Source organism: Staurois parvus, unplaced genomic scaffold (genome assembly GCF_062004578.1).
Source record: "Staurois parvus isolate SC_StPar_1 unplaced genomic scaffold, SC_StPar_1.0 ptg000122l, whole genome shotgun sequence".
In the NCBI taxonomy this organism is placed as follows: Eukaryota; Metazoa; Chordata; class Amphibia; order Anura; family Ranidae; genus Staurois; species Staurois parvus.
Genome location: NW_028317918.1, coordinates 11,383,290 through 11,410,257, shown reverse-complemented (window position 1 = coordinate 11,410,257; position 26,968 = coordinate 11,383,290).

Sequence of the window (26,968 nt, the reverse complement as noted above, 5' to 3'; positions counted from 1 at the left end):
GGGTTCCCTCCACAATCAATTCCAGACCCTTGAATGGGAATGGAGCCTATAAGGCCAGAAAGGAGAGTGGCAGTGAGCACATGGCCCCTTTACTGAACCAAACCAGGCCACATTTTCCCAAAATGGGGTGGGTTCCCACTGGCAAGGCACTTATGAAAGGCCTCATTTCCACACTCCTGGCCAGGTAGGGGTCTGTGTGGGGAGTTATCAGATTATGTAAAACCATTTAAAATAGGGTGAGCCTCCTCATGTGTATGAGTACAGGGTACATAGTACTAGACATGTGTATGCTGGACAGTTTTGTTTTGTTTTAGATTCATTATTTTTAGGGATTTGATGTTGGGATTTAATTTGTATTTTATTCCATATATTTGTTGGTCTGCATGGATTAAAAAAATGTTGCAGCTTTTTTTCAGAAGATTGCTATATATTTTGGGTGGATTTGATATTCATATGTCAAAACTATTGGGAAGGATTCAATATTTTTGGACACAACAGAATAAATAATGCAGTATTTGGCGCCCCTGATTTTTTCAAACCTAAGAATTACAAATTCAATTTAAATCACAAATTTGGTAAAATCCTAATTATCAAACGAGTTTGAAAATTGAATTTATTTCCCCATGGGTATAAACTACTAAAGCATTATGTGACATCATCCAAATTAAAAGAATGAAATTAATGCATTTGTTAATTTTGTTATAACTTTTTTAGATTCATTGACATTTGTTACTATGTCCATTCAGAGATCTACATAGATTTGATTGGCTGCATGCACTGATTGAGTGCTGGTTTTCCAGTAGGACCGTTTGACAGAAGCTGGTCTAATGATCAGCATTTGTTAAACAGAAGGAGTACACACATACCAAAGTTCAGAAGGTTCCTGCTTAACTGAAATTTCAATACGTGGATATCCAGGTTAAGGGGCTTATTAAAAAGCAGTAAATGTGACATTCACCTAACATTCACTACAAGTTAATATTCCTGGACTAAGTTGGACTAAGCACCTACTCTTGTGAAAGCCTTATATATTTTTTTTTAAATAAACATTAGTCACATCCATTAAAAAATGCAAAAAATATTTTAGTAATTTTGTGGTGGATTACTGTGATATGTGTTATCTGCTCCTTTAAATGGTGTAAAACACACTCACCAATCAAAAAAAAATAAAGAAAAGGTTTGGTGCTTACATAAACCAAAGGTGATTAAATATCAATATCCAAAATAAACCAAAATCATATATTGAATAAATCAATTATATAGCAGTCCCACACCACTCAGTGTGCAAAAAAAATCTTGTAGTTCTTAGCTAGATGATTTTGGTTTATTTTGGTATTTAATCACCTACGGTTAAAATTCCTGATGCATACATTTAAAATGATAGTACGTAGTTTATTCAGAGGGAATTTGGTAAATTATGGAACTGCTCACTTAAATACTATACACTTGGCATTTATAGTTGCTGTGCATAATATAGTATCTTAAAATAATATTGAAATATTATTAATAATAGTGCCCAGCACTTGTGCTTGAACTAACATATAATAATTCCCAGAATCTTCATGTATTCTTTTTCAAATATGAAAAGTAAACAATAATCCTATTTAAATGAATTAGTTATTATTCCCTTTACCTGTCACTGTATAGCTGAAGAAATTTGCGGTGATGTACTTTTGACACAATTCCAAATATATTGCTATGAATTAAAGAGGTATTTTTCCACAATTGTAACATTTGTTTTGTCACCTGTCACCTATGTATGTGTTCTTTTCTCACTTGGATGGAGGGTGTGGGTCCTCGGGCCTACCCTGAGGTCAAGAGGGAGGATACGTGGCCTTTAGGTTCCTTCCTCCCCTGATCCTGGGGGGGTTCTCTTTGGGAGATCTCCCTGACCTAGCACTTGGTGGTTGGCTTTGGCTAACCACAAGGACAGGGGTCTGCCTTTTGGCTAGGTAGACCATGTTGGAAACCATTTGTCCCTGTCAGGAGCCTTGCAGCCTGGGAGATCAGGGTAGAGGTCCTACCCCTTCGGGGGTGTACAAAAGCACATCGCTCAGTGGACATTTTTGTGTTGGTGTTGTGCACTTGAATTTTTTTTGTTCACTTACCATTATTTTGTTTTTTTTGCTGGACAGGCACTAATATAATAAATATTTGGTGAATTCTCTATACTGAAGTATGCATTTTGAGTATACTATATGTGATGGGAATGGTAAAAATGGTTTTGCAGCAAATACGAACTTTTTTAACAGCTTTCCGACCACCCTATAGCAGATATACTGCTACAGGGCGGTACAGGTATATATACACGTGATTTTGCATTTCCGGGTAAGGGGCGCACGCGAGGCCCAAGCCACCATTCGCGGCTGTCAATCACCGGGTCCAGGCTGGTGATTGCCGAGCATCTCCAATGAGGAGGAGATCTGTTTGTAAACAAAAACAGTTCTTCTCCCTGTCAGCTCGTGCACACTGCTTTGCATGGCTATTCACAGCACACCCATGCAAAGCAGTGTGCTTACAGTGAAGCACACTAACACAACACTATGTAAAACAGAATATAGCACACAGTTAACCCTTTGATTGCCCCTCATATTAACCCTTTCCTGCCCAGTGCCATTAGTACAGTGCCTGTGCTTTTTTTTTAGCACTGATCACTGTATTGGTTTCACTGGGAAAGTCAGTGACACCAAGTCAGTTCCCACCCAGTGTCAGAATGTCCACACAGTCCCGCTTTAAGTTGCTGATTGCCGCCATTACTAGTAAAAATTAAAAAAAAGTCCCAGTATACATACTGGAATTTGTAAACGCTATAACTTTTACGTAAACCAATTCGTTTACACGCACTGGGATTTTGTTTTAGCAAAGACATGTTGCAGAATACATTTTGACCTACATTTATAATTAAATTTGATTTTTTAAATTGTTTTTACTGGACATGTTTAATAGTAAAAAGTCAAAAATATAGTTTTTTTTCACAAAATTTACGTTTTTTTTTTATAGCGCAAAAAATAAAAAAACTGCACAGGCATTTCAAATACCACCAAAAGAAAGCTCAAATCGTGGGGAAAAAAAGTTTCATTTGGGTGCAGCATTGCACGACCACACAATTGTCAGTTAAAGTAACGCAGTGCCGTAACGAAAAAAATGGCCCGGTCAGGAAGGGTGGTAAATCTTCAGAAAGGCAAGTGGTTAACACTATACAAGCTGTGCATATAAACTGTGTTACTGTATCTGTACAAATACAAAGAATAAATAGAATCTTCCTTAATCAATCATGTTAAATTGGCTGCAAAATACAAAGTGTTTTTATGTATTATTCCCTTTACCTGTTACTGTATAGCTGAAGAAATTGGAGGTGTGATATTGCTATGACTTAAAGTGCTACTAAACCCACAACTGTAAAATCAGTCTGTATATGCAGTAAAGCATGCTTGATATACTCACTGTGGAATCTAAGGGGTTTATCATCTGCATTGTGTATAAAGGCTGTTTGGTCATGACTTCACTGATCCTCCCCTTATTCCAGTGACCAGTTTTATCTCTTGATAAGACATATCACTCTGCACATGCTCATTTGGTGTGTATTGCTAGAGATGTTTTTTCTTTTCTTGGGAGAGTGCATGTGATCAGCACAGGGCCAATTAGCACTGTCCAGACAGAGGTCAGGGGTTCTGCATTCTCCAAGTGCAGAGTGAAAACTCATCCTACAAGCTTTAACTTGTGCTCTGCTGGACACCTACAGAAGTCATAAGACTGCACTTTAAAAGGTACTTAGCGCTTTATATTTACTAAATTAATTGCATTTCCATGTTCTGTGTACTGTGGAAAACCAGATATAGTGAATGCAGGGTCCTGGGTTAGTAACACTTTAAAGCGGTATTTGTCCACAAACATCCAAGCAAAAGTGCTATAAATAAACTTCCAGACCAGATGTTTTCTTTTCACAGGTTTCAGAGAGATTTTTTTTCTTTCTATATAAACTATGAATTTGACAGGATCATTAGTATCAGGGTCTCTTTGATATGGTTTCCATAGTAGCCACTCTTTTTCATCTGGCATGACAGATTAAAATTCCCAAAGCTTCACTCTGAGGTACAGTATATATATATATATATATATATATATATATATATATATATTCTACGCATTTGTTTATTTATTTAGGGAGGTATATACTGTTTGTAATGACAACCTATCTGAAAGCACTAAATAAATATGTCATTCCTCTCAGTCCCCATCTTTGAAGAAGTTTGTATTCTAATGTAACTACTAGGGATGAGCTTAGGGTTTAGATCAAATATGAGTTCATAGTTCGGGAAAATGACAAACTAATGTGGCCATTTGCTGCAGTAGTAACCAATTACCAATAATGCTCTCCCTGGCATTTGAAATGTGGTCAGGTGGCTTTAAAGGGCAAATAATGGTGTTTTTATACTGTATGTTCCAGCCCCTCCCTATAAAAGTCAGGGTTCTCAGAAGACCTATGTTATTGTGGGTTGGAGAGATCTAGAGTAGATAGAGAAACCTGACTGTTTGCAGGGAGATATAATTGGGAAATAGGGAGAACTAAACAGTGTTTCTAAAAAGTGATGCATTGTTCTACATTAAACTAAATTGCAGTATGGTGGTTTACATAGTGTGTACACCCCTGTGTTCACTGTTTTGTAATGTGCTATATTACTGTAAAATTCAGTGGCAAGTGCATTCTATAATTATGTGCCCTACTCTTCCTTTTACAGTTCTTTTTAGGGCTATCATGATAAAGTTTGAAAAACAAAATCATAAATTATAATATAATAAATACCGTATTTTTCGCTCCATAAGACGCACCTGACCATAAGACGCATCTAGGTTTTAGAGGAGGAAAACAAGAAAAAAAATATTCTGAACCAATGAACTTCAGACACAGTACAGGAGATGACCAGAGACTGCGGACACAGTACAGGAGATGACCAGAGACTGCGGACACAGTACAGGAAATTACCAGAGACTGCGGACACAGTACAGGAAATGACCAGAGACTGCGGACACAGTACAGGAAATGACCAGAGACTGCGGACACAGTACAGGGGATGACCAGCGACTGCGGACACAGTACAGGAGATGACCAGAGACTGCGGACACAGTACAGGGGATGACCAGAGACTGCGGACACAGTACAGGGGATGACCAGAGACTGCAGACATAGTACAGGAGATGACCAGAGACTGTGGACACAGTACAGGGGGTTACCAGAGACTGCGGACACAGTACAGGGGATGACCAGAGACTGCAGACACAGTACAGGGGATGACCAGAGACTGCAGACACAGTACAGGGGATGACTAGAGGCTGCGGACACAGTACAGGAGATGACCAGAGACTGAGGACATAGTACAGGAGATGATCAGAGACTGCAGACAGTACAGGAGATGACCAGAGACTGCGCACAGTACAGGAGATGACCAGAGACTGTGGACAGTACAGGGGATGACCAGGGACTGCGGACACAGTACAGGGGATGACCAAGAGACTGCAGACAGTACAGGGGATGACCAGAGACTGCAGACAGTACAGGAGATGACCAGAGACTGCGCACAGTACAGGGGATGACCAGGGACTGCGGACACAGTACAGGGGATGACCAAGAGACTGCAGACAGTACAGGGGATGACCAGAGACTGCGGACATAATACAGGAGATGACCAGAGACTGCGGACGTAGTACAGGAGATGACCAGAGATTGCGGACAGTACAGGGGAGGACCAGAGACTGCGGGCAGTACAGGAGATGACCAGAGATTGTGGACGTAGTACAGGAGATGACCAGAGACTGCGTACAGTACAGGGGATGACCAAGAGACTGTGGACAGTACAGGAGATGACCAAGATACTGTGGACAGTACAGGGGATGACCAGGGACTGCAGACAGTACAGGGGATGACCAAGAGACTGCGGACAGTACAGGGGATGACCAAAAGACAGCAGACAGTACAGGAGATGACCAAGAGACTGCGGACAGTACGGGGGATGACCAGGGATTGCGGACAGTACAGGGGATGGCCAAGAGACTGCAGACAGCACAGGGGATGACCAGAGACTGTGGACCTTTGGGGAGGGAGGGGGAGCGGGTACCTGAATTTGACAGGTACCCGCTCCCACTTCCGTGGAGTTGTCCTCCCTTTAGTGTGAGCATCCGGCTGACAGACGGGTGCCCACTGCGCATGCGTGAGAAGCACTGTGCTTTGTGATTGGTCCGAAGTCTTTTGGGACCTGTCATGTGTCCCAGAAGACGCCGGGTGCCCACACTGAAGATGCCGGCGCCGGAAGACTGTACAGCACTGGACCGAGGAACAGGTAAGTTTCTGCTGCAAAGAAGAGACGAGCGGCCGGCCTGGTATTCTGACACAGCAGCAGCGGTGGGAATACCGAACCGGCTGCTCCATATTCGCTACATAAGACGCACTGACATTTTCCCCCCTTTTTTGGGGGGAAAAAAGTACGTCTTATGGAGTGAAAAATACGGTAATTATAAAAAATAATAATATAATAATAATAAATGTAATTCAATATTGTAATCAAACCAAAAACACTGAAATTTGAAATAGAGCACCAAGTTTGCACATTGCTGAGGAAAGTCGTAGAATGGTTTTCAGTGTCTGATGACGAATTTCCCCAGGAATCACTATTGCTCAATTCTGCAAGTGATTCTTATTCACTATCGCTGTTTTCTAGCTGGGCTAAAACCGCTTTTGACTTAAAGGGACGCTTTTTGGATGCCATGGACGTTTCTCAGTTTCCAGGCAGAAAGAACGGTAAAAGAGCAGGCAGGGCACAGGAGAAAGCACTAGGGACAAAATTTAGGTGAAATGGTTTGATACAGTAATGTAATCCTAACAGATTACAATGTATTGTTTGTATGTAAAATGTTTACTTTTTTTAATCTCCCATCAGTTTAACCTCCCCTGTAGGTCCCAACCCTCGCAGGGAATGGAACCCGGAAGACGGATGCTGGCATCGGCCGGCGGACTTGACCGGGGTACACAGCGGGAGGACCTCGCAGGATCATGGGACAAGGTAAGGCTCGAGGGATCACTGCAATGTAATCCCAAGTGTTGCTCAGGGTTACCACTTCTGGTACTGAAATTAACCCCGAGCTACACTTGCGATTACCACCAGGAAGGTTAACTGCTGCACCCCCCCCCCATTTTTTGGGGGTGTTTTATTTATTTTTCTTTAATGTCATATTTTCTTCATAAAAATATGGGGTTGGAGTCTAGTGTTTTAGGGATAGGGTTTTATTTTTTTGAAGGAGGTATATATTATATTAATATGATTTCATACTGGTGTGGTAAAGATTAATGCACCAAATCACCAAACTCCTTCCCGCCTATTGTAAGATGATGGCCAAGCAGAATCATTATCCTGGGAGGGTTCATATGATGTCCTCCCAAGATCGCGCCTCGCCCACACCCCTGGGGCTGTGCTCCTGCACGATCTGTCAGCAGCTGTGTCCACTGGACACGGCAGATGACAGATCGCTACACTGGCCCACTGCCAGTGTCATGCGATTGCTGTTACCAATCAGAGCAGATCACATGACAGTTGTAAACAATGAATGGCTTCCTTTCATGCCATTCATTGCTTACAACTGTGCTGCCAGATGAGATTGGTCACAGTGGTCACACGTACAGACTGGCCCAATCACAGCCCATCTGTAGCATGCTTGTTTGAGGGAGTAACCAACCAGCTTCCAGGTTTTATTGTCAAAGTTTAATTGTATAAGCTGAAGTTAGAATCTGATTGGTTACTATGCACAGCTGCACAAGATTCTGTGTGTTCCAGTTTTAGTAAATTGCCCCCACTATTTTTTTTAATTCTTTATTTATAGATGCATTTCAGAATCAAGAAACAATACATTTATTCAGCATACTGACAAAGAAATATTACTTATACATTATTGTATACAGGAGTCAAAGGTGTAATGCAAGGGTAGATCCAAAAGATAACATATATACATACCCACTGATATGTCAGATTTGGAGTACATATTTGATAACAATGAATTTGTAACATTTGGTGTCCTGATCACAGAACTCCAGGCAACTTCATTATACTATTCACTGTACAAGCTTGTGTCATAAAAGAATTTATTGGAAGTGAGTAGTTGGCTAGTCTGAGGGATATCACACATCTGAATCTTTGATGGAAAGGAGCAGTGTAGGGAAGAGATAAGATGAGAGGAAACACTAAAGAAAAAGAAATTATAATGAGGGGAAGGGACGAGGGAGGTTAGAAGTAAAAAAGAGGAGAGGTGACAACATCTCCCAGAGGGTGACTCAATCAGAGGACCTCCACAGTGTGAGGTGGAATCATAGATTGGATCTGAAGCTAGTATGATGAGAAACTAGGGGTCAAGGTCATAGCCAGAATATATGGCTCTGTAGTGGTGAAGTATCACCATGGTCTCCAGATCTCCACTATTTTTTCTTTGGTGTTATTTAAAGTAGAGGATTTTGTCCAGTTTAATGTATTACAGGAATTTAGGCGGAGAGTGGGGCTGTCTTCATAGTAATGGAATACAAGCCTTAGCTGCATTCAGCAGCTTGAGGGAGCTCTTATATTTAAGATAGATTTGTCTGTCAGTTGAAAATGATTAGCAAGAATTTGACTCAAGTCTACAATGGTGAATTGGTTGATAGAGGCCATCGCCTCATTCCAAAAGGACTGGATTTTAGGACAGTGCCAGAAGATGCAGGCCATAGTTCCTGTTGTGTAGCCACACCCTCACCAATTGTATCCCATCTCTTGAAAACATTTGGCAAGCTAAGATTTATCCGCAAAGTAAAGGATTTTCTACTTTTGTTGGGTAACCAGGTAAATTCCCAGATTGTCCTCCTATTTGGAAATGAAAGGTGCAGGGACGGACTGACAACTCATGGGGCCCCGGGCAATTGGGGATCATGGGGCCCCTGTGTCCTTGCCCACACTCAAAACACACTCAAAAAAGCCTATAATAGGTACCAGGGGAATTTTATGGGGTCCCCTACTGACCCCGGGCCCTCGGGCAGTGCCTGAGTGCTCGAATGGTCAGTCCGCCCCTGGAAAGGTGGGGTGTAGTTTTGGTCTGGTCTCACTAATAAGTTATAACTAAGAGATAAAGTGTGATGAGTCGGATTGCCGTTATGGCAGAAAGTTTTGAAGGATGTCCGTAAACAGAGTATAAGCAGTGTTTTATCAAGAGAAAGTAGATAGTGATGGAGTTGCATTGTACTCTATGCATCAAGCGGTGGCACAGTTAATGCAGCTACATCAGCCAGGTAAAGTATTGAGTTACGGGACAGAAAATCAAGGAGAAGAAACATACCTAAGGAGAAAATGTGCCTAAGGCTTTCACTAGTCATGCCAGGTAAAAGGTTGGGTTTCGCAATGACTAGGATAAGTGGCTATATATACTGTGATAAAGTGGTTTTATGAAATATAGCTTCTGCGGGCTGCATGGTGGTACCATTTGTCAGGTGTTCCATTGTTTGGTAGCCCCGTGGCAACACCAGTCAACCACTCTGGTGAGTTGAGTAGCCTTGTAATATAAAGTGATGTCTGACAGCCCAATGCTGCCAGGCAGTTTCAGTAAAGACAGCAGAAAACCCCCACAAACCACACAAACTCCCAGAACATGGAATTGAGGTTTTTTTAATAAAAGTGGCAAGTACCATGATAAGCAAGGCTTGTAGGAGGTATAATATATGGGGGATAATGTTCATTCTAAGAGAAATACTACACGTCAAAGTAAGAAAATGCCAATGTCAGATGTTGGATTTAATTGTATTCAGTAAAGAGATAAAGTTTGAGGTGTATAGATATGCAGAATCTGCCATTATACGTATTGGTTCCTAGATATCTTAGAGAATTATCTGCCCAAAGAAAGGGAAATGGGGATGGAGGGCCTGAGTTTCACAGAATTGGGATTGAAGAGTAAAATTGGGGACCGAAAAAGAATAGATCAGCCATTAAACACTTCAATTTTATGGCTACCCAAAGGTTTGGAGAAGCAACAAATGTCATTGCTTCTTTTAGTGCATGTGAAAGGGTATAATGTGAGATTAAAGGGAGCACAAAGGGCAACACTGCCTTGTGTTATACAGTATGTGATAGGAAAGAAATCTGATCTGCATTCAATCACTCTCATGGCAGCAGATTGGATTCAACAGAGAAAAGAAATCCACCTGATCATAGGTGCACCTAATTCAATTTGTTGGAGTGTAGCGAGCATAAATTGCCAGTCCGTCCTATCAAATGCCTTATTGGTGTTGATCAAAAGCAGTAAAAGGGGGCACATAAAGGACCTGGCTGAACAGATTAGATTAATCATCCTAAAGGTGTTGTCCTTCGCTTCAGACAAAGGCAGAAAACCCACTTAGTCAACATGGATAAGGCTGTACAAGTATGGTAGCAGTCTTTTAGCCAATATTTTGGAAAAAATGTCATATCAACTGTCAGGCTCCGCCCAACGGGATCTCTAGTGGTCCACAGCACGGGGTTTCCCAGGACGCAGAGTCTAAGTCCCAGTCTGCCTTTTCACCAGGGCCCCTGATGGTGGGGATGGACTTGGTGCAAGACTGGAACCAGGTCGCGCCCCTGGGCACCCCCGGCGGTGGCAGAGGGGTCCCGCTGAGGGTATGTGCCCGGGATGAGCCTGCTGTGAAGGGGATGACAGGTCCGATCTGAGCGGATGGATGGGATGACAGATCCCGATCCGAGCGGGATGGACGGATGACAGCAAGGAGTGAGCGAGGTCAGACTAGCCGGGTCGGTATCGTGCGGGCAGCGTGGTACAGGGGGAGTAAGCGGAGAATGGTCGGGGTCACAAGCTAGGTTCAGCAGGTAGCGGGCAGCGCGGTACCGAGGGTCAGGCAGAAGGATGGTCAGGAACGAGCCGGGGTCAGAGCAGGAGAGGGTCAGCATAAGTCAGAACAGGCAGAGTTTGGCAACAAGGAAGCGTACTTACAGGAACAAGACCTTGCGGCAACTTGGAGATGCACAGGGCAGCTTTAAATAGAGCGCCCTGTTCTCCCATTGGTGCGGCCGCGATCGCTACTGCGCATGCTGGCTGGGACGGATCGGCAGTCTGCGCATGCGCGCACCGCCGAGGAGCCGGGATCCCTGACATCAACATTTAATAGAACAAAAGGCATGTAGCTGCATCATTGGGTGGGATTTTTGTCCTCTTTGTGGATAAGAGATATACAGTATATGCCCTAACTGAGTCAGGTGTCATGGAGAAGAAGTGTGAGACAGATTGGCATAAAAGGTGTTATAATAAATTAGATGAAATGTGTCTGGGCCACGGGCCTTTTGGATTTAGTTTGCGTGATAGCAATCCCTAGTTCCTCTTCCAAGATCAAAAATTGAAGTTTTTTTCTAATGGAGAATGAAATAGCAAGCATGCAAGAGGATATGATAGTTTTCTACAGTGGTTTGCAGTTTACCTTAAATGTCCAGGGTGTGCATTGCTGGGTGTAGGTTATAAATGTTCCCAAAAAAAGTCACAGAATTCTGAGGCCTTAGATGCCAAAGTAGACAGTTTAGACCCTGTCTTTGAGATCAAATGTCATATATGGGTCTTAGTACAGGGGCCCCGTAAGGCTCTCACTGGTTTATTAAAGAATATACAGTATTTTTTCTCAGTGATAGTTTCTGTTTAATTTTTGAAAAAAAAATAAGCCATTTAGAACCTTTTAGGCCCTGATCAGTTTAGTAAGAGCAAGAAATGTTTTGTGCACTATTTCAAGGTGACAGACTAGTGAGAGAAGGGACTCTATTTGTTATGATCAAATTTTTTTTAACTTGGTACTGTTTTTTATCAATGTGCCCCTGATTACTCATTTGTGGGCTTCCTATACAGATAACGGGGTTGATTTACTAAAGGTAAATATACTGTGCACTGCAAGTGTGTGAGATGGGGAAACAGCTCTCATTGTTTGAACACTGTTTGTGTGGAAGTAAATTAATGTTTTGACTGACATTCTGTGGTTTAGCCACAAGATGTCACTGTTTTTCTAACACATCCTCAGACTGCATAGATATTTGTATATTCATGAAGAGGTGGGGTTATATTGCACACAGAGTTGGAGAGAAAAGGAAGGAGAGAGAGAAGCCATGTTTTGGAGCATGGTGAATAAGGGGCCCTGTGAGCTGAGAATCTGATGACATCCAGGTGTGAAAGCGTCCCTCCGTAACCAGAGCTGCAGCTAAGTGAAACTGATGAGATTGCTGCCAGGAAGCTGATTAGATTGCTGCCAGGAAGGCTGATGAGAAGAGAGGAACTAAGCAACATATACAGTGAGACTGCATGCTTGTTGGAGAGACATTTGTTCTGTTCAGAGTCACCAGCAGATGCAAAGCAGACCCGGGTCAGTAAGATCGTGCACGCACCTCATTTCAGTGTTGGCGCCTTGAAACTGAATCCAGGCCTATAGTTAGTTAGTTAGGGTCTATGTTTGTGTCAGGCCACAAGTGTTGTTACTGATCATTGGAAGGACTCCACAACTTAAAGTGACATTTCACATTGGAGAGCTGATAAAATCCTACAAACTCAAGCCAGACTGGCGTTTTGCTCAGAAGGAATACTCAGGCACGTGCTACAAGACCAGTTATGGGAGAGGGAATACTGTAGATTTGTGTAAGATTGTAAGCTGTTGTGCTGCACCGCAGGCTAGCCCATGCCATACACCCATACACTGATTCCTGCTCTTTTAGGGTAATAACAGGTAAGGTGTGGCAGCTTAGTTGTGCCCGCCAGTAGGTAAATTACTTCACTTTCTACCTTCATTCATCAGAAGGCACCGTGCTGTGCAGCACTAGGGTCTCAGCCTTTGGGCTGGGTGTATGTAAATTTATTGTATGTTTCCAGCATTTGTGGTTGTGTTTATTTGCCACATCTAAGTAAAATTCTGTTATTGCAAAAGCTTGAGTTGCGGTTGCTTTCCTGGTTCCTGACTTCACTGTATCCTGGGGAGCCCACCCCGGAAATGGCTTACAACTGCACCCACAAGTGCACTGCAACTGCAGTTGCTTTAGATCCAAGGGGAAGCTGTGAAATGAGGTTAAGCTCTGATGATTTCTTTCATCCAATCATTTTCAAGAAAAAATGCAGTTTTTTTTTTCATTTTCCTTGCATGTTCCCCTCAGATCTAGAGCAATTGCAATTTCAGTGCGCTTGCAGTGCACTTCTGAGTGCACTTGCAGTGCACAGCCTATTTGTCTTTAGTAAATAAACCCCAATAGGTTCAATTTAGAATTAAAGTTAGCTGACAAGTAAGGTGCAAGTTCAGAATTAATTTCTTACCTAATAGTAGGATCTTGAAGGACAGACTCGTTAAGTCACCACGTTGGTGGGCTGGGAGTTGATGAGGACTGTCAAATGTATAGGGGCATGGTCTGATAATGATATCACATCTATCTCTGATGAGAGCACCCTAGATTATTATTACAGGCGCTTATATAGCGCCATCAATTTATGCAGTGCTTTACATATATATTGTACATTCACATCAGGCCCTAACCCTCAAGGGGTGTACAATCTAAAGTCCCTAGCCTATTTATACATACTAGGGCCAATTTAGACAGGATCCAATTAACCTACTAGCATGTCTTTTGAGTGTGGGAGGAAACCGGCGTACCCGGAGGAAACCCACGCAGGCACAGGGAGAACATGCAAACTCCAGGCAGGTGATGCCGTGGTTGGGATTTGAACCAGTGACTCTAGTACTGCCAGGCAGAAATGCTAACCATTTAACCACTATGCTGCCTGATACAGTAGGTTCTTATGTTGTATAAAGAATTAGTCCAGTCTGGAGTAGGTTTGGTGACAGGGGAACAGTATGTGTACTCCTTGTTTCAGATATGAATTAGATAGCAAGGGTATACCACGTGAAGAAGTTGAAGTTCAGATTTTAGTTTTTTAAGGAGGAAAAAGAAAATGTGAGAGGTACTTCTTGAGATACCCAGGAATGGATCCAAAGTGAAATTTAAATCTCCACCCAACAACAGAATCCTGAAATTCTAGGAGCAAAGGAGTAGAAGTCTGAGGAAACATGAAATGGTCAGAATTAGGTATGAATATTTTGACCAGAGTGATCAAAGTATCTCTGATTTTTCCTTTGACAAGAAAGAATCAGCCCTGGTCATCACATTTCATATCCATCAGTGTTCAGGGGATGAATTTAGAAATTAAGACATTGACCCCCTAAGGTTTGGAAAGAGGGGAGGTACTGTGGTATACTATCAGGTAGTCCCTGTTGGCAAGTTTCTGGATTTTATTGTGTCTGAAATGGGTCTCTTGAATAGTTTCAAAAACAGTCCATTGTACAGGTGTGATCCCTCCAGGGAGGTTCCACCTAATGGGATGTGGTAGAAAAAAATTGAACCAGTTGAAAGTGAAGAGATGAAAGCAATCAGAAGGGAAAGATGAAGGTGGGATTTCAGTCATCTATAAGGGTAATCTAAAAAATATATATGTAAATAAAAAATAAGGTAGGTGAGTGAATCACAAAGCAGAGTGCTTAATGGAAACCATCTATAAAGGGGGGGGGGTTAGAATGTTTTGGAGTCAAAGGTTGTTGGAGATGTGTGGGCTGGGGGCTTTCTATCTTGTAAGAAAAGAATAGCTGTCAGCTCAAATGCCCAGTTAGGAGGAGATAACTATAACGACAGACAAACCATAGAACAAAGTGCAGCTCTACAAAATGTAACTAAACTTTTTAAACCTAAAATACATCTAGAATAAAAAATAAATAAATATGGTCCTAACTAAAGTCCACAACACACAGTGAAGATAACCCTTGTAGCAAAGAGAGCCCTGAAAATTTCATTTGGTGATGAAACGCTTAGGGTGGATCCAGGATGTAGTGAATTCATTGCGCGCATAGGACAGTACACAGAAAACTTTGCTGGAATACTTTAAATATTATTAGTGATACTGCACCTGGTTTTATGTAAGTGCACATTTTACTCTTTAATGAAGCACCATATTTTGACTTACTGCACTATGGAGTCTGCTCCTCTCTCTTTTGTGACATGATACCATGTTGAGCGGAGGGTATATCTGTCTCCATCCTTGGACTGCAGTGGGTTACTGATTACATGCTTGCTATGACCATTCATATGCTAGGTTGGCTATTTGCTGTGGATGGCACATTCTCTATTGGTGTGAATTTTCTGGGCACTGTATATTTACATTGAGTGCATTAAAATTCAAATATCTGTTGCTGTATTACTTTTACAGTGTGTGCACAATTATTTCACAATTGTTTACTCCCATGTGGATGTGCATTTTTCCTTTCATTCACTATGGTATTGTAAAACATACTGCACTATGGGGGAGATTTACAAAAACTGGTTCACTCAGAATCTGTAGCAGCTGTACATGGAAGCCAATCAGCCTCTAACTTCAGCAAGTAAGCTTTGCAAATAAAACCTGGAAGCTATTTAGTTTTTATGCAGAACTGCAAAAGATTTAACACTCTCCAGTTTTAGTAAATAATGCTCTCTGTGTATTATCCTTTTTTATTCACAAACTGCCTAAATATATGAAGTCTGATAAGGATAGAAAAAAATTGGGAGCAGTTGTTACTGATGCTTAAGCTCATTAATTTACCATCATTGAGCTCTTTATGACCATTGAATAGAGAGTCATACAGATACCGATGGACTTGTTCCAATTTGTTTTAAGCATGTGGTAGTTTGTTTAACAAATTGTTGAAAATTAAGGTCTCTGTAGCTCTGAGGTCAGTGCCCGGAGCTGCCTCAGAAATGCTTTTCAGGTTGCATAAATTTATGCTAGATTAATTTTTCACTACCATTAATCCAGAGTTGCATCATGCGGCAGTTAGTTTCTTCCTGTGCCACCTCCAGAGTACTTTGGTAGTGGTTGTTTCTACTTGGATGACACGTTCATCCACTGAATCTATTTGATACTTTTATTCCTGAATTTCTTTAGGCAAGGTGCTCACTATTGATGCCACCATCTAATGAATATCTTGTTTGGTGAGAAGGTGACTAAGCAAGTCCTGTATGTTACCTTCAGGGTGATCTGCAGAGAGCAGTGAGGTGGTGGAACCTATAGGAGAGTCTACTCTGGTGAGAACTAGAGTCAGGATTTGAGGGACCAGGCAGGTGTTTGTCTGTTCCTCACTCCCCAACTGAGATTGCTGGGCTTTATGTCTAGTACACATGATCACTAGTACACAGCTTTTGAGAGCATGACAGTTCATGTAAAAATGTCCAAAGGGACAAGCACAAAATTTTGTCTCATAGGATAACAGAACAAATGATTTTGTGTAATTAGTATAGTATTTGTACAAAAAAAATTGAGTGACCAAGAATGCTCATGCTCGGAAATGAAAGAATATATTATAAGAAAGTACAATGCATTACATCACTTCTGAAGTTGTATTCTGTAACCTATTCATAACTTCAGTAACCCATTTGTTTTCGAAATGAGATTTAAAAAAAAAACAACTTACAATCATTCATACGATAGTCTCATTATGTGTATCTGTTTCTTGCTTCAGTGCTGTGCTTTCTGAGTTACAGCACGGTTGTGCCATGTGTAGTCCGGCTCTGTCTGCACTAAGGGGAGGTTGCCAGAAGAAGTAATGCATCAGATCGGGTCCCTGTGGTTCCCCACTGTAACCAGCAACCCTCTGTTCCTTGGGCATAAGTGTATGGTGGTTGTCACATCAAATACCTCAAGTAGCTGGCCTGCTTCACACAGAGCTCCCACAAAAAGTGTCTTTACTCTGCAATTATCGAGCTGTGCCCTATGTTTGGACATTATAGGACATACATTTAAATTATTAATAAATAACATTATGGGGATCAGCATTATGGGGATCTCCTAAAACATGTTCCAGACCCTTCAACCTTCAAAGATAAGGGGATCCCCAGGCACCCCACATATTAAAGAGTAAGGGATATACAGTAACTTCACTCATTTACAAAAAAAATGTATTACAGTAAATAAACATACCACACACTCTGATGAGTCATTTATTAAATAAAATTATCTCAAAGTAAGTACAGCTTCAATTACCTTGTCCAGTGATCCAGATCAGATCCTTTGCGATCTTCATGAACAATGCCCACTGACTTGCTGAATGAAAAAAACATACTAGCATGTCCACTTCCCTAATTACTGAGGGACAGATTCTCAGCTCATAATTGGTTTGTAAGCAAAAGGTTGGGGATGGTGGCTGATGTCAAATATGGGCATAGCAGCCATTGGATTCCTAACAGCTTAGTTTTGCCCAATTGCCAAATGCCGCATAGGAAAAATTTGGAACAAATTCTACTTTGGTCTGAGCCTGAAGCTAATACCTACTGGCCTAGTAAAAAGGCTGACATAGTGTTTATGCAGTCTGCATAATATTTCTTGTTTTAGTCTCAGAAATATCACTCTGGTTTTTATTTCTTGATAAAATTGCCCTTCCCCTGCCACTGAATTTCAGCTAAATAAAAAGGCTGCAATATTGTGTGCAGAGTCTGTACAACATTTCTGTTTTTTTCCTCAGAAACAGTTTTGCCTCATTTCTTTCCTCTGGTGGAGAGGAGAGGAAAACAAGATGGCACTGATGGCTGATCTCCGGCCTCTTCAGGCACCTCTCATCCCCACTCTCCTGCACACAGCCCTACCTTGTCGGCTAGATCACAGCACTGCTCACCAGGCCTCTCCACACCACTATCCTGCAGTCCTGCTAAATCCAAACTAAGGATGGACTCAGAGCACCGCAGCATAGAGGTGAGCAAACAAAATGACTTTTTAGATGACCCTAGAGAATTGGTGGACAATATTAACTCTTTCCCTACTATGAATCAACCCATCTCTGACACAACACTAAAGGATATGCTAATTTTACTCCGCAGTTGTCTGCATTCTGAGTTGTATTCAGAATTTTAATACTGAAGTAGGAGAAATGTGGAACAGGATAGACCATATTGAACAAAAAATTGAAGAATTTGCATCGTCCCATAACTCATTGGTTGATGCTCATAATGAACAGGTTGATGAGGTGAACTGGCTCAAATCCAAAGTAGTGGATCTAGAAGATAGATTGCGCAGAAATAATATTAAAATCAGAGGCATCCCATAGACCATCCAACCAACTCAACTTCACCAATACGCATGCAACCTCATTCAGGCCTTCCTGCCTTCCACCCCCGCCTTGGAAATCGTGGTTGATAGAATCCACCACTTACCTAAACCTTCCTACCTTGTGGAGAACATCCCTAGAGAAGTTTTGATGCGTGTGCATTTCTACCACATTAAGGATTGCTTCATGCAAGCATTTTGCAAGCACTCACAGCCCCCGGAAAAGTAAACATCCATTCAACTATTTGAAGATCTTTCTCAATACACAATGCAAAAAGGTAAAGCTATATTACCTATTAATAAAGCCCTTCATAATAACAACATAATATATCGCTGGGGAGAGGAAGGGATATATTACACAAAGTGCCAACATCCCTAACGAATACAAAGGGGGAAAAAGTCCTCTTTTTTTTGTGGGACTTTAACGGCACAATTTACATTTATGATAAATTTCAACAATTCAAAAGAAATTTTTTTATAAAAACGGTATGAAATTTTATTTTTACAATCTTCAAAAATAAACATAAAGCTACAATACATATTGCGGCAGTGCCATCAGAGATGGTATTGCGAATCTAATCATGGATCATGCATGGTTCACACTTGACGCATTTTGAGATTAAAAAAAAAAATCTCTTCTTCAGAATCCATGTGAGTTAAAAACCACCAGGAAATATTAAGAACAGATTGCTATGTGAACACAGCCACGGATTTCTCATATATCTCAGGCAAAATGATGAAACAAAAATTAATAAAGAAAAAACTGAGACCAGTGGATGAAAATGCCACCCAAACGCCTCCTGAAGGGGCCCCAGCCAAATGCACCATCAACAAGATTACCTACTGGTTGGAACTGATAGGGCAGTGCTACTATGAGTGTGAGGCGATGACCACAAAGAATTTGCATGAGAAAGTGTTGATAACCTGATAAAAATCAGGATTGAGATGTTACAGACAGCCCAATATGAGGCAATATACCAGGTATATCCGATGAAGCATGCTTTATTCCAGAGCAAGATCCTGCTAGTCCACCGAATCCTCACAAGTTGCAGTCCAAAGATGACTGGAGAGTGGTCTCTCATAAAAAACTAAGTAAGAAACAACAATCTTAGATGCCTCAGCATCACGCAACAGGAAACTACGTGATTTGCTCATGCGCTTCGGAGCTTCCAGCCCACAATTTTCCCCTGCCTAGAAAATGAACAGTTATTCTGCTACCAGATTCCTGTTGGAATCTCTTTTCTTAAGGTCTCTGTATTGTGTGTTATTTGACTGTTTTTTTTTTCACCTCTTCCTTTTTTTATTGTGCTGGTCTGGCGTTGGCTGTGGGGTGGTCGAGTGAAAACAGTGTTGAAGCTACTCCTGGGGAGACGGGCTATCTTTCACAAGATGGCACCCTTACTGGCCCACAGTTATGGAAAAAGGCTGTGGGAGCAGCGAAAGGTATGGTCTATCTGTTTACACACTTTCACGACATGGAGATGCGAATAGTATCTTATAAAGTCCAAGACTAAATCACCCGGCAAAAAGATCATCCCTTTAGAAGGAAGCAATCAGACTCCAGAGTGATATCTTGTGCATTGAAGAAACACATTTTCAAATAAAGTCAGATCCAATATTTTATCACAAGCTTTTCCCACATATCTTCACAGCATCTGCTCCTACGAAACAGAAGGGGGTTCTCATTGCTATAAAAACTCTGTTGCTTTCTCTCTACATAATTCTTATTTAGACCCAGAAGATAGATTCTTGATCCTTATGAGATCTCAACAACAAGCTCTACACGATTGTCAATCTCTATGCACTTAATACCCGCCAACTGCGATTTATCAAAAAGTCCTCCACAAGCTCTCCTCTATAAAAAAAAGGTACTTTGATAATCTGTGGCAATTTCTTATTGTTGACCAACACTTGGAGTCTACCTCGACAGACAAAAGAACCCCTCCTACTCTGATGCCAATCCTCCATACAGAAGACATCTATGATGTCTGGAGATGCCAACATGCCTCCGAATGGGACTGCCCCTTTTTGTCCACCAGACATAATTCATATTCACATATTGATATGATTTTGGTTGATAGGTTTCTCCTACAGGCAGTATCCTCCTCCTCTATACACAAGATCTCGTGGTCTGACCATGTGCCTATATCCATGGTGGTTAAGGAGGGGAATTCCCCAGGTTTGGCGTCTGTGTGGCGTGTCAGCTCCCAGCTGCTTCACACACCTGCCCATGCAACTCATATTGCTAATCATTTAAATAAATACTTTACACTCAACGGTTCATCTGTCATCAATCCTTTTTCTTTATGGTGTGCCCATAAGGCTTACATTAGAGGCATTTTCTTACAGCTGAGTTCCCAGGTGAAGAGGCAGAGGACTCAAAAAATAGATCAGATTTTGAGTGACATTACACGCCTAGAACTTCAAAATAAATTAAACCCAGACCCCAAATTGACCCACCAACTTATCAGACTACGTTCTGATGTAAGCCTTACGCTTATTGAAAATCATGATAAATATCTCACCCATTTGAAACTGACCCATTATTCTTCGGACAATAGGGTGGGTAAATTTTTTGCTCAGAGACTTAAACATGATCATATCCAATCTAAAATCCCCCATTTGAACAGCTCTTCAGATAAGGGTAAAATCATCAACCCAAAAGATAGAGCAAATTAATTGGCTGAGTATTATCTCTATAATGTCAGAGAAGATATGTCTACTGCTCAACCCACAGAAGATACTATTTCAAAATTATTAGCTGAGCTGAAACTGCCTTGCTTGTTGCCCACACAACTAGATTTCCTAAACACACCTATCACAACTTTGGAAATCCTTAAAATTATTAAACAACTTCCAAATAGAAAATCGCCCGGCCCAGATGGTCTGGCTAATGATTATTTTAAAAATTTCCAGCACATTCTGGGTCCGACCCTTACCACAATTTTCTCTTCTGCAATGTTCTCTGCCTCTTTCCCAGATGAAATGCTGAAATTCTTATATCGTTACAATCCCGAAACTGGGCAAAGAACCTACATCTCCACCCAATTTTCGACCCATTTCACTTCTCAACACAGATATAAAAATATATGCTACAATTCTTACCCATAGGCTTCTACGTATTTTGCCTACCCTAATTAATGTGGACCAAACAGGTTTCACATCGGGGAGACAGGCTGCTGACGCTACTCATAGGGTCATTAATATCATGCATTATGCTAGAGTTCATCAGATGCCTTCTCAGCTGCTATCTCCGGATGCAGAGAAGGCATTTGACAGAATCCACTGGGGCTATATGAAACAGACACTTCAAAAATTAGTTTTCACTGGCCCTATTTTATCTGCAATTTTAGCTCTCTAGGCTTCTCCTAGTGCACAAGTGTATACATCGGATATTCTGTCTCAACCATTCTTTATAACAAATGGGACTAGACAGGGCTGCTCCCTGTCTCCATCCATATTCAATCTAGTTATTGAACCCCTGGCAGAGACTGTTAGAACACACTCCCACATACATGGCTTCTCCTTTAAAAATAGATCCCATACTATAAACCTTTTCGTGGATGACGTAGTCCTTTTCTTAACTAACCCTTCTGTGTCCCTAGCTAATGCCAACTCTACTCTTATAACTTTTGACCAAGTGTACTACTATAAGGTTAACTTTACCAAATCACTAATATTAAAACTGAATCTTTCAACCCAGATGAAAAACCAACTTCAGAGTACATACCCCTATTCCTGGAGCAACTTAGGTATCTCCTATTTGGGCCTACAATTCACATCAGATCCTGCACACCTAGCAGATTTAATCATTTTGTATTAATAAACAAATTAACCAAAGAAGCTAATCGACTGACCAAAGTGGAACTGTCATGGTCAGGATGTCTAGCAATCTTTAAAATGATTCTCGAGCCCCAAATTATATATATTTTTCGCACGCTTCCCATTCCCCTCAAACGTAATCATTTACAATCTCTACAATCTATATTAAAAAAAAAATTCTGGCAAGGTAAACCTTCTAGATGAGCACAAACATATCTAATTAAACACAGAAAAGCAGGTGGGATGGGATGGATAGATATATATGACTATTTTCAATCTTCACAACTTTCACAACTGAAACATTGGTTTAAAACATCTTCAGACATACTGTGGAAAGAAATTGAGGTATCCTTATGCCCCGTAACTGACCTCAAATCGTTCTACTAATTGATTCTTGGTGCCAATACCCAATACAGTCCTTTCCCCTGCCAGCACAGGCCTCTATCCTAGCCTGGAGAGATCTCTGTAAGATTCCTTACTGCCCTCCCACATCGACATCCATCCCTATTCCTATATTCATTCTATAAAAACTTAATATTTCTCTTGTAGGCTGGTAAGATAAAAGAATCCAGTTTATCTCTGACCTATACACCAACAGAGTGCTCAAAACATTTGATGCATTATCCAAAGAATATAATCTCAATCCTAACGATCTGTATCAATACCTTCAAATAAGGCACTTTTAAAAAACTCTTCCTAGACAGGAAATATTTCTCCTGGTAGCAGCTTGGAAATACCTTTCTGCACAAATGCCTCAAACTAAAGGATAAAACCAAATTTGTTAAGACCTCCCCTATATAAAATGGGAGACAGACCTGGGCAGGTCCTACTCCATTGAAAAATGGGGACAGGCCTTTACTCTACTTTATAAAGCTTCTAACTGTGTGAACCACTGGGAATTATCACAAAAAATTGCCCTATGCTGGTACCTTACCCTGTTTAGGATATCCAAATTCACTAAGACAGCTTCCCCTCTGTGTTGGAGATGCTGTGGTGACGTAGGACATCTTATACACATTTTCTGGTCATGTAAAACTCTGTTTTCCAATTTATTTCTAATCTGACTGGCATCATCACATCTCCTGAACCCGGCCTTGCGATCTTAAACATAGGAATTGATAGATTCCCTACATTCTTTAGCACAGTATTGATCCACATTCTACTAGCAGTTAGACTGCTTATAGTTAAAAACTGGAAATCTGAATTTTCCCCGAACCTTTCTAGTGTACTAGAGGTCATGCGGATAAACTACCTTTATGAATCACTGCTTGCTAACAAATGAGGTAATAGAATGTTAACTGAATGCCATTGGAGGATCTGGAAAGAATATTCCCAATCTAAGTATGTAGTTAGATTGAACCCTAGATAAATTGCATATAACCATAATAACCACATTGCAGTTGAGTATTCCCCATACCTGGCGCCAGACCTTTTGCACAATCGCTTATTTAACTGTTCTCCTTTTTTCCTTTATTTGAACTCTTTATTGTGTTAGTACACTCTAAATTTACGGAATACGCCTATTCGTGTAAAATATTGTATCTATGAACATAATGGCTGAACAGATGTAAAGTCGTTAAATCAGCATCAACTGCGTATTCCTGGTATTATTGTTATTATTCTTTCTCTTATTTACAATCTTGGAATCTTTGTATTTCTTTGTTATAGTATGCACTCTGTATTGTACATCCTTTGAATCTAATAAAAATGTAATGTCGAAAAAAAAAGAAAGTAAGGTTGTAGTTTTGAAATATCTTTTTCACATTTTATACATTTTTTTTTAAGAATTTGCATTGTTGCCAGACAAAAAAAGAACACATACCACACATATTTTGTTACAATGCCAAAGCAATAAAAGACATATTACAAAAAATAAGTAACACTCTCAGTGATGAGAAACATGACATCAGGCATCATTAGGTACTCAAGGAGAAGCTCATAGCACAAATATGTGTTACAGCCTATCCAAACATTTTGAAATTTTATACCCTCAATTACACCAAGAGTCAATAATAACAGAGCAAAAAAAAACAAAGAAAGGTTGTAAAGGAACAATACAGAGGTCCTCTAGGCATGTTTTCCTATCTAATGTTCGACAAAAGAACCCATTCACACCCCTCATCCCCTACCAGATTTACTCAGTTAAGTGTTTCCTCATCCAGAGTTGCTGGGGAATCTTCCCAGTCTAACCAAACCTTTGTAAACATTTTTGGGCAACCACGGGATTCATATGTCATTCTACAGAGTGGAATGGCAGGGTTGACCAAATGCTTAGACATTGCCAAAGTTTTAGACTCCTTGTAAATCCAGCTCCTAGCAATGAATTTATGGACGTAGAAGAAAAGAAGTTTAAGAAATAATTTTAAGTGTAAAATATACAGTATATACACAGCGCCAATAAATTATATATAAAGCTGCAAACCTAATAAAGAAAAGGTAAGTGACAAAAAATATATAAAGGAATGCGCTAAATACCAAATCACATGAAAATGCAGATAAATACATAAATAAAATAAAAAATGTATTTATAAATGTCTGTACTTCATATATAAGTCCAAACACCAAAATAAGTGATTAAAAAATATCTTAAACAAGAAAAAACACCGTGCAGCAAAATCCACCACTGAATGAAAAGGGTAAACTCACCAGAGCTATTTGCTGATCAAATTATTAATTTAGCAAAAATAGTAATTGCTCTGGGAGCGATGATCTGTTGAAATATCCAGGAGCAATAGACTGCAATCAGCCAAATCAGCACACATGGAACAGCTTTAACTGCAAGTGGTCATCATGCCTTCATAACTTTGGAAATGCTCGGGGAATCAAAGAAGAGTATCATGGTGCAGTATATTAAAACAAGGATAATTTTTATTGTAGCCTAAAATATGAACTCACAAGAAAGGTGTCCAACTGACACCAGCAATAACAGCAATATCAGTCTCAAAAAGCTAAAGCAGGGACGAGGCTCACTCACCGCGATCACAGCCGACAGCCTTGAAGAGCGTCCTGACGTCCCATGCACTAAGCCCCGCCCTACGCATTTCGTCATCCGACGTCTTCAAGGGGCTGCATTGAAGACATCTGATGATGAAATGCGTAGGGAGGGGCTTAGTGGATGGGACATCAGGATGCTCCTCGAGACTGTCGGCTGTGATCGCGGTGAGCAAGGCTCATCCCTGCTTTAGCTTTGGCAGTGAGCACAAGGCCCACTAGGGGACGTCGGTCCCTCAGGCCCTCATGAAGTCTGTTTCTGATTGTTTGGTCAGAGACATTCACACCAGTGGCCTACTGGAGGTCATTTTGTAGGGCCCTGGCAGTGCTCATCCTGTTCCTCCTTGCACAAAGGAGCAAATACCGGTCCGGTTAAGGACCTTCCACGGCCCTGTCCAGCTATCCTAAAGTAATTGTATGTCTCCTGGAATCTCCTCCATGCTCTTGAGACTGTGCTGGGAGACACAACAGACCTTATGGCATGCATTGATGTGCCATCCTGGAGGAGTTGGACTGCCTTGCAACCTCTGTAGGGTCCAGGTATTGCTACCAGTCGTGACACTGACCCTAGCCAAATGCAAAACTAGTGAAAAACAGTCAGAAAAGATAAGTAGGGAAAAAAATGTTAGTGGTCTTCACCTGTAAAACCATCCCTGTTTTGGGTGTCATCTCATTGTTGCCCATCTAGTGCACTATTGTTAATTTCATTAACACAAAAGCAGCTGAAACTGATTAACAACTCCCTCTACTACTTAACTGACCAGTTTAATTGACTTGATGCTATACTCTGATTAAAAAGTGTTCCTTTAATTTTTTGAGCAATATATATATATATATATATATATATATATATATACATATATATATAATTTTCTGGTCTACTCTACAAAGTGTGAAAACAGGCATTTGACACAAACACTCCAGACTGACTTAATAGTGTGCAAACCTATTATATGTGCTGTCATATAAAAATTCCCGGGTCTTGATTAGAGTTTTTTCCCACCAAACTGACTTACTTAATTACTTTCCAGCACTACTAACCTGCAAAGTAACATTTATATAGTGGTTTCAAGTAAGTCTGTTATTCCTGCAGGCAAATATTTAAGTATCACTGAAGTGAAAAGAGAAGAAATGTTAACTTTCCTGATTAAAATGGTACAGGGGGTCAATAAAGGTCATTGAATACTTCTAATTAATCTGAAGCAGCACTTGTCAGAGTCATTGTGTTTATCACACACTTGCCAACTGCAATACTTAAATTCAATCACAACAGTATGTATAATTAATTTGTCCATATGTAATACATTGTTACATTTTTCAAATAATAAAACCATTAAACCTATATAAGTGTAAAACATTAGGATCATAGAAATTAGCAAATTACAAAACTAAACATAGTATATTACCAAAATCTATACCAGACCCCCACCTGACTTTTAAGGTGGAAGGAGCTCTCCTAGCTCTATACCTGGTTGTGGAGGGAACACTGTTGCTTTTGGCAATTTTTTCTTTTCAACATTTTCAAGAACTTTCTTTCTTAAATTCTAACCCCAAATTCTAACATTCAAACTCTGACCACTTGGATTGATTTATCAGATTTTTTAGATTCCCTGGATTGAGTTTTATGATCTGTTGGTTCCCTGAGATTATTTCTCTATAAGTGATTGCTCCTTGTTTCATAATCCGCTACAGCTTGCTGCTGACTCACCTCTGAATCTTCCCTGGATCACTGGTCTCTTTCCTTGCTCTGCACTGGACCTATTTCCTTGCACTGCACTGTAAACAACTGGGAATTTTTCCTCTACTGTACCCGGATCTCTCAGTCATGCAGTTCAGGTACACTGCTCTACAACTCCTGCAACTAAAACAGGGCTACTTCTTGAGATACATGCATTGTGGCACTGGATGCTGTCTCCTCTCTTCAAGTACCTGTGCTGTCTCAATTCCTGCTAATCAGCGTAAGGTTGCAAGACCATCCTGCACTGACGCCAACCTCAAAAGCAATGCCATGACTCCATTCTGATTC